Source organism: Passer domesticus, chromosome 7 (genome assembly GCF_036417665.1).
Source record: "Passer domesticus isolate bPasDom1 chromosome 7, bPasDom1.hap1, whole genome shotgun sequence".
In the NCBI taxonomy this organism is placed as follows: domain Eukaryota; kingdom Metazoa; phylum Chordata; class Aves; order Passeriformes; family Passeridae; genus Passer; species Passer domesticus.
In genome coordinates this window covers 9,167,174-9,176,747 of record NC_087480.1, presented here as the reverse complement: position 1 = coordinate 9,176,747, position 9,574 = coordinate 9,167,174, and the positions used below count along the sequence as shown (strand labels likewise).

General features: G+C 42.6%; 1 long non-coding RNA gene across 1 annotated transcript; it reads left to right on the top strand.

Moving 5' to 3' along the window:
* Positions 1-2,446: 2,446 nt before the first annotated feature.
* LOC135304426 (uncharacterized) lies at positions 2,447-9,338 on the top strand. The gene is made up of 2 exons (XR_010365815.1): positions 2,447-3,244; positions 5,738-9,338. It is a non-coding gene; the product is annotated as an uncharacterized LOC135304426 (long non-coding RNA).
* The last annotated feature ends 236 nt before the right edge of the window (positions 9,339-9,574 follow it).

The window sequence follows — 9,574 nt, the reverse complement described above, 5'->3', positions numbered from 1 at the left end:
ATTCTGCTGCCTCTCTAATACCAGTTATGCTGTCAGACACTGAGGGCCAAGGGGCTGGCACTCAAACATTCATTTCCCTTCCCTCATTAGAGCTGACCTACACTACACTTGTTGTTGTTTTGCATCCCTTTCTGCCTGGTTGTTGGCAGATGAGGATTTCCTCTATCTGGAAAGACTCAGCCACCATGTTAACACTACTAGGAACACCACTGATTTAAATCATGTCCTGTACAGAATATGATGCCTTAAGATTTTAGCCTTTATATTTTTCAAATGCTGTAATGCATTAGTGCATAATTCTAAACTCCATAAAAAGTGCTAATTAACTGACTTCCATGTTTGGTCAGACAAAACAATCCCTCTGGGCCTGAGATCCAAGGACACCCTACAGCCTCAGGCCCCAAAATGTATAAACAAAAGTGAATTGGGGGGAGCAAACTTCAGGTAATGACTTCATTACTTATTAACCTGAAGCTGTAATTGGAGGATTAATACCTGATATGTAAATAGACCAAACATATCTGGCTGAAAAACTCATGACCATTGTCCAGCTTGGCTGTAGCCTCTGAGACTTCTGACTGCCCAAGGTGTACCTTTTGAAGGCCTTTAATAAAGATCTACTTTTATTCTCTTCACCTTGTCTAGCCTCTGTTCTAGGTAGCCACTCCAAGGCATCAAGTGTACTCCCAGTCCTCAGGTTATGCATCTCCATTTGGGGATGTTTCTCCCTGTTTCCAACAGCTGGTGACAAAGAGGCCATTTAGAGCAAAGGCACAGGTGAGTAAGGGGGGATAATAAACATATAAAATATTAGATCAAAATCTTTGAGATTTATGACCAAAAAAAATGGTCGGGGAGCCTTTACTCCTCTTGATGCAATTCCTGCTACATTATTTATTTATTTAAATAAAACAACACCTAGAGGGCAAATGAAACCATTTCCAGTCTTTATAGGGGAGGTTTTCCCTCCATCTTCAATTCATGGGGTTTTTTTCAGCATTGACTGTAACTTGAATCAATGCACTCCATCGGGTTACCTGGTGATCATACTCTCTACAACATGCAGGTACAACGGAGTAAGTCAAAACCCAGGGACAGTCTCAATACACTCCCACATTATTTCTCAGATTTCTTTTAACTCATTCATCTTTTTAACTCCCAAAAGATGCTTATGGTGTGCACACTAAGTTCAAAAGCACACAGCTCACCCTGACTACATAATAAACCTCAGCAAAGCCCTATTGCTTTAGTGCCAAGAGATCCATAGAGAATTCAAAGCAGGTTTTCCTGAGCTTGTTTAAAGACAATGAGCCCACAGCAATCAGCTGGCCACAACAGCTATTCTGCACTCCACCCTCTTCCTTTAGGTTGTGTTTTACCTCAGTTTTGAGGTTGGAAATCCCCACCACACTAGGAAAGGGTTGTGGGAAAGCAAAGAGTTCCACTAAAAATATCAGAGGCAGATTGCCTTCAGTGCAGCACACGGTTAGCAAGTTTTTTAAATGAAGCCTCCTTTTAAGCAAAATGAGACTTTCAGGAAGCACAGCAGGAGATTATGATCCTCTTCATCTAAGTTTGGTGCCAGCCTTAAATATTATAAAAGAAATGTTGCTCTGAGTATTTCACTCATTTTTTACCATTATCCTTTTCTCCCCTTTCAGAAAAGGCTTTCAGTGTGTTGATTATATTTCTGGGATGAGTTCCTGGAAATGCTTAATGTAAAATGACAATTTGACTAAATACAGTGGCTGCCATTTTATTTAGCCACAGGAGAGGTGAAAAGTCAGTCTGCTGCTTCACTTAGTGAAATGGATAATGTAACTCAGAGAATAGACACATAACATTTTCTGTCCATCAGTCTGTGCTTTCATTTTACAGATTTATCTGCTATCTAAAAGCTAGTTGTTTACCAAGCCACCCTTATCTTTCTTCTTTGCAAAGCTTCACTGCAATAAATAAAATGCCTTGTGTTTGCTGTGCCTCCAGATCATTTTGATTTCAAATACACTCAAGATTTCATTTTGATTGCCCTTCCAAAAATTATATTTCATATTATGTCATAACATCAAAATATTCCAATAGAGAATACTGTTTCTGGGTTGGGGTTGCTTCCTGTTTGTTCCCCAAACAAAATTAAATGTCTGTCTTACAAAATTTTCAGGGCATCTTCACTGAATTAAAATGAACCAGAATTAATGGAGCTGCAGAGGGTAGCTCAAAAAGTAAACAGAAAGATGACCATAAACTATGCTGACTACCAATAACTTCCTATAAGAGAAACTATTGTATTGATTAATCCACTAGTGAGACAGGTCTTAGAAAGATTATTTTCACTGTTCACTAAACCTCATACAATATTTAGATGAGCTCAGAACTTCAGCTGACAAACACACTGATAGCAATGAGAGAAGTTTTAGTCTGATACAATGATTCTAGAAATAAAAATTAAGAAGTTTTGAAGGAGTGTAGGGGGATGCCCCCAATGAGAGAGGGACAAACTAGCCTTTGTCCCCCAAAAAAGGAAGAAAGCCCAGAAGTTTCTCCCAACGATCAGGTGAAAAGCCACCTTATAGGACCCCAGAGACTTCACTAAAACCTTGGGGTCACCTAATTGGATGAGAGCCAAAAGATCCCGCCTGGGCCATCAGGTAGAAAAAGAGAAGACAAAAAAACTGCGAGGCTTTTGTGAAGGTGTTTTACCAGGAGCAGACCTCTGTACCTGGATCGGATTTTCTGTTTATTGTTTTTCCTTTTATTAAACAGTTTGGTTTCCAACACTGCAGCAGAAGCCATCCTGCTCATTATTTGCCTCCAAAGGTAATAGCTGAGCTATCCTTTGTGTGTATTAAGTTTTCTTTTAAAGGCTCATAAAACCCTGGCCCGACGAAACAAAACTTAATACGTGGCACCTGGACAGAATTTCTCATATTGAGGAAGATGGTCTAGGAATTTTTGATTACCTCAATCAAAATAGGACAATTTTCCTTGGTATTTGCGTTTTTGGGGAAGCAGGCCTGCACCTGAGTTTTTTGTCGCGTTAAAAAAGAAAACTCAGAAGAAGAGATTTGGGGTTTAGAGGGAATCCCAAATCGAAGCCTCATACCGGTGAAGAAGAGGCTATAATTCAGACGGGACGGGAGCAAACGGCACACCCTCAGAGGATACTGTGAATCGGCTAAGCTGAAACTGTTGCACCCAGGACCCGGGAAAAAGTCTATACCAAGAAGGACGACCAGAAGACTCGGTGAGTTTCACCATGGGGAATCGGTTGTCAGTAGCTGAGCAGGAATTTTTTTCGTATTTTAACTATAAGTTGGAAATCCAAGATATTCAGTTTGACAAAAAACAGCTTAAAAAGCTTGTAAAATGGGTCTTACAAGAGTTTCCAAACTCAGACATGTCTCAGAAACTCGATCCAGACTTCTGGGATTCAGTTGGACTGAAATTATATAACACAGAAAAGAACAAGAAGTCCAACTTAAAGCTGCGTCCAATATTCAGGACGGTATTGAAATTTGTAATAATGGAAAATGAAAAGCAAGCAAAGACCAGGGAGAGGGCAGAATGCAGGCAGGACAGAGAAGACAGGAGAAAGCGAAGTTCTGAGGGGACCCAAAAACCTTCCTTTATCCCAGCCGAGAAACCCCGGTGGAGAGGCCGGGAGGCAGCCAGGCCAGCTGCCCCCCCGCCTGCCTCACCGACCCCATCCCGAAACAGGGGGGAGCAGACCAGCCCTGGCCAGGCTTGTCTGCAAAACCCGTCTTCCAAAAACCCTACCAGAGCAAAGTCCTCTCTATCTCCTCTCAAAACCTTGCTTTGGCGTTCAAAATCGGTGAATTTTGACAGTAAAACTGGAAAAAGCCGAGCCGATAGAATCCAGTCTGAGAACAATAGAGCACGTGGCAATCGCCATTATAGCCCCGAGCCCAGCTCTGTCCTTCGTGGGCGTGGCTCGCCATCCTCGTCGGACTCCCAGGAGTCCCTGGGTGGCTGGTCTCTGAGCTCCTGTCCATCAGAGCAGGGATGCGCCCCTTTTTTAGGCGGTGCCCGGTCGGTGTCCCTGCCCCTGCTCCCCGCCCACAGCCCGGGACAGCACACCCCCTCTCTGCCGAGCGTGGGAACCGGAAGTGATGCGCCGGAACTGACCCTGTCCAAAATGGCGGCGCCCATGTCCGATAACTTGCCGGAACAAAAAACAAACTATTCCTATGCTCCACAATGTAATTTCAAACAATCTAAGGAAGAGTTTAACACACAGGGAGTCACAGATACCTGGCAGAGGATAAGAAAGGATGCAGTTCAGGAAGGAGAGTGGGAAATTGCATCGAAATTGAAGGTTTTTCCTGTGAAATACACTGCAGGTCCGGGACCCAGGGCTACATGGCAACAAATTAACTTTGCTGAGTTAAAAGAGATTTGCAAAACCTCTCGTCTGTATGGTAGAGATTCTGCCTATTTCAGAAGCCTATTACAGGCCACCTTCACAGCAAACATATTCACTCCACATGATCTAAAACAGCTTTGCACATCCCTGCTATCTCCAACAGAATTTTCTCTGTGGGAACTAGCATGGAAACGTTTGTTAAACGACCTTTTAAGAGGTTATGCAGGAACTCCAGCTACTGCAAATTTGACTATAGATCAGCTCTCAGGTGAAGGAGCTCATACAGATCCTCAAATACAAGCCCGAACTCTTAGTAGACAAGTATTGCAGGATGTCAAAGAAGCAGCAAAAACAGCTTTGTTACAGGTCCCTGATGGCAACAAGCCAGAACTAGATTTTACAGAAATAAAACAGGGCATAGATGAGCCTTATATTAAGTTTTTGGACCGTTTAAAAATGGCATTAGAAAAGCAGATTCCAATAGACCGAGCCAGACAAGAGTTATTAAAACGGCTTGCAATTTCTAATGCAAACCCAACCTGTAAAAAGGCATTACGTACATTACCACAGGATCCTGAGCCCACCCTGACACAGCTAGTAGATGCTTGCAACCGCCTGAGCACCCCTGAGCATGCAGCAGCCATGCAGGCAGAAGTATTGGCCAGTGCCATTACAACAGCTCAAGAAAACACCCTAAAGCAGCAGGAAAAAGCAGTAGAAAAGCAAACACAAACCCTAGCAGAAGCTTTAATAGCATTCAAAGGTGCAATTGAGAACCAACAAATTCCAAGGGACTCGTGCTATTCGTGTGGTCAGAGAGGTCATTTTAAAAGGGGATGTCCTAGGACCCGCAGAAGGCCATTGCCAAGAAACAGTGGATGCAGAGGTTTCTGTCACAATACTAACAGCTTTTACCCAGCACAGGGTTTTTCGTACCATCTGCCGGGAAACGTGCAGCCCAGCACGGAGCAGTGGCGTGCAATGATACAAAAACCACTGCACCAGAGGCCAGAGACCACCACAGGCCACCAAGTTCAGAACTGCAACACATCCTTGCAGGACTTCCAACCACAATGTCCCCAGGTACCAGACTGGAGCTGTCTACAGCCCAGCCAGTGATGCTAACCAATGCTGTTGCTTACACAGTGTCTACAGGACAGCTGGGACCTGAACCACAACCACGTCAGTTCTTAATAGTGGGAGTGAGCAGATCCCATGCAGAAGGTTTTTATGTCATTCCAACTGTGCTGTCTGTCACCTGTTCACAGGAAATTACAGTCTTAGCTTTGTGTCTAGACCCTCCATGTTTTTTACCCAAAGGGTTAACCATAGCGCAAGCTTTCCTCCTACCAGAGTCACAGAACAACACAGCTGTCATCGCTTGGACCAGGCTCATCAGCCGCGGGCGGCCTCAGCTCACCTGTGTCCTGAAGCACCTCGGGCAAGCCATCACCCTCACTGGCCTGATAGATACCGGAGCAGACGTCACTCTGATATCGAGATCGAAATGGCCACAGGACTGGACCGTCGTGCCTACGCTGGATCAGCTAGCAGGTATTGGTGGTCACTGTGAGAGCTTTCGAAGCTCGCACGCAGTCACATTTGAGGGGCCTGAAGGTCGTGTTGCCACCACAAGACCATTCATTGTAGGAGCTGATATAGTTCTTTGGGGACGGGACATTCTATCACAATGGCATCTCAGGTTAGAAACTGGATTTTAACAAAAGCTGTTGATGGACATAACACTTTAAAACTTACATGGACATCTAACACACCCATTTGGGTCAGTCAGTGGCCCTTACCTGAAGAGAAACTTGCTGCTTTAGAGCAGTTAGTGCAGGAACAATTAACCAAAGGTCATTTAACTCCAACTACTAGTCCCTGGAACACTCCAGTTTTTGTAATCAAAAAGCCAAACAGTGGGAAATGGAGGTTGTTACAGGATCTCAGAAAAATTAACGAAGTAATTCAAGAAATGGGTTCTTTACAACCAGGTTTACCCTCTCCTGTTATGATTCCAAAAGATTGGAAGCTAACTGTTATTGATTTAAAAGACTGTTTTTTCAATATTCCCTTGCACCCAGACGATGCACCAAGATTTGCATTTTCCATCCCATCCATAAATCAGCAAGCACCTTTGAAAAGATATCATTGGCTCGTTCTACCACAAGGAATGCGCAACTCGCCGAGTATATGTCAGTGGTATGTTGCAAAAATACTTTCCTCAGTTCGTGCACAATATCCAAATTCTCTCATATTACATTACATGGATGATATCTTAGTAGCAGCAAAGGACCAAGCATCAATGCAGGAGACAACAGATCAGGTCATCTCAGCAGTAGAGAAAGCAGGACTCACTGTAGCAAAAGAAAAAATACAGACACTTCCTCCCTGGAAATATTTAGGATACAGGATCACAGAACAAACGGTAACTCCGCAGCCACTCCAGCTAAGGACAAATCCAAAGACCTTGAATGAAGTGCAGCAGCTTGTAGGCACTCTGAACTGGCTTCGTCCACTACTAGGCCTTTCAAATCAGGACTTGGCTCCTCTGGCAGATTTGTTAAGAGGAGACACAGCCTTAAACTCACCGCGAGAATTCAACAAAGAAGCTCAAAATGCTTTAGAGAAAGTGATGAGAGCCATCCAGTCACGTCAGGCTCATCGGTATAATCCTAACCTGTCTTTTTTGTTTGCAGTTTTAGGGGAGAGTCCACAACTTCATGGTTTGATATTCCAGTGGGATCTAGAGAAGAAGGACCATCTGATAATCTTAGAGTGGGTTTTCCTATCGCGTCAATTGGGTAAAACTATAACAACTTGCCCTGAAATTATTTCACAATTGATTATCAAGGCTAGATCTCGAATGCTTTCCCTTGCAGGAAGAGATTTTGCAGAAATCTTTCTGCCTGTCACAACCATCTACTTAGAATGGTTAATTCAAAATTCAGAAGTTATGCAATTTGCTTTGGAAAATTTTGCAGGAAAAATTTCAGTCAATTGTCCCAAACATGAGCTATTAAGTTCATCTTTAAAATTAATTCATAAGCCTTTAAGAAGTAATGTACCCCTTGAGGCAATCACATTTTTTACAGACGGTTCTGGGAAGTCTAAAAAATCTGTGATTGCTTGGCAGAATTCAGAGACAAAAAAATGGGAATCAGATATTGAGGAAGTAGATGGTTCTGCACAGATTACAGAGTTGGCAGCAGTTGTACGGGTCTTTTCAAAGTTCACATTTCCTTTTAATTTAGTAACAGATTCAATTTACGTTGCAGGTGTGGTGGAAAGAGCAGAAGGATCTCTGCTAAAAGAAGTTGCTAATGATCAGTTATATAGTTTGCTCAAACAGTTAATCTTACTTCTTTCCATTCGACAAGAACCTTACTTTGTAATGCACATTCGCTCACATTCTTCTCTTCCAGGTTTCTTAGCAGAGGGAAATGCCATGGCTGATTTGTTAGCCATGCCAATCCAGCACACACTTCCTAATGTTATTGAACAAGCAAGAATGAGCCATGCTTTCTATCACCAAAATGCACCTGCTTTAGTAAGAATGTTTAACATCTCTCAGAATCAGGCAAAAGCAATTGTTCAGTCATGTCCAGATTGCCAGAAATTAGCTATACCAGCAATAGCAACAGGAGTTAACCCTCGAGGCTTAAATAGCCTGCAGATATGGCAAACGGACATCACTCAATATCAGTCATTTGCAAGGTTCAAACATATACATGTATCAATAGATACCTTCTCAGGAGCAATTTTTGCTTCTGCACATCAAGGAGAAAAAAGTAGAGATGTGATTAAACATTTCTTACAAGCATTTGCATCCCTAGGTATTCCTCAAGAAGTCAAAACTGACAACGGACCAGCCTACATTTCTAATAAATTGCAAGAGTTTTTCAAAACTTGGGGTATCAAACATACCACAGGTATTCCACATTCTTCCACAGGCCAGTCTATTGTAGAAAGAGCACACAGGTCATTGAAAATGATACTAGAAAGACAAAAAGGGGGGACAGAAGTGCTTTCTACAATAGAGAGGCTGAATAAAGCTGTATATGTTTTTAACTTCTTAAACAATTCCTTTATGGAGCAGGTACCACCAATTTTCAGGCATTTCAGCAATACCAGTCAGGCAAAGCTCAAGGAAAGACCACCAGTCTTCATCAAGGATCCAGAGACAGGACAGATTTCAGGACCCCATCCTCTTGTAACATGGGGCCGGGGGTTTGCATGCATTTCTACAAACACAGGTCTTCGATGGATCCCTGCAAAGAATGTCAAGCCACAAGTGCAGCCGATCCGAGAGCAGCAGACGGCACCAGAAGAAGAATGCACAAACAACTGAGCCACGGATAGAAGCAAAGACTGTTTTCTAAGTTTGCATTAGTTAAAATTGTTTACAAGAAAGTTTTGCACTGAAAAAGTTTTGTAGTTATTGTTGTGATAAAAAAGTTGTTAAACCTACCTCTATGTAAAAGTCACACATATAGCCAGAAATTTGAAGCCTACCTGGAAAAACACTTCACCAAAGTTAAGATAGAGAATTGGCAGCAAAAATTATTAGCATTCTAATCTATACTCCTTTCTCCTCTTTCTTTCTAAATGTATAGTAAAGGGTGAGATGAAGGAGTGTAGGGGGATGCCCCCAATGAGAGAGGGACAAACTAGCCTTTGTCCCCCAAAAAAGGAAGAAAGCCCAGAAGTTTCTCCCAACGATCAGGTGAAAAGCCACCTTATAGGACCCCAGAGACTTCACTAAAACCTTGGGGTCACCTAATTGGATGAGAGCCAAAAGATCCCGCCTGGGCCATCAGGTAGAAAAAGAGAAGACAAAAAAACTGCGAGGCTTTTGTGAAGGTGTTTTACCAGGAGCAGACCTCTGTACCTGGATCGGATTTTCTGTTTATTGTTTTTCCTTTTATTAAACAGTTTGGTTTCCAACACTGCAGCAGAAGCCATCCTGCTCATTATTTGCCTCCAAAGGTAATAGCTGAGCTATCCTTTGTGTGTATTAAGTTTTCTTTTAAAGGCTCATAAAACCCTGGCCCGACGAAACAAAACTTAATAAAGTTTGTCTATCATCGTGTTAGAAATTAGCTCCTTTGCACGAACCTAGGAATATAATTTAGCTTTTTCCATTCACATGCAAATAACACTATTCCTAGTGCACAAAAGATATCCCAG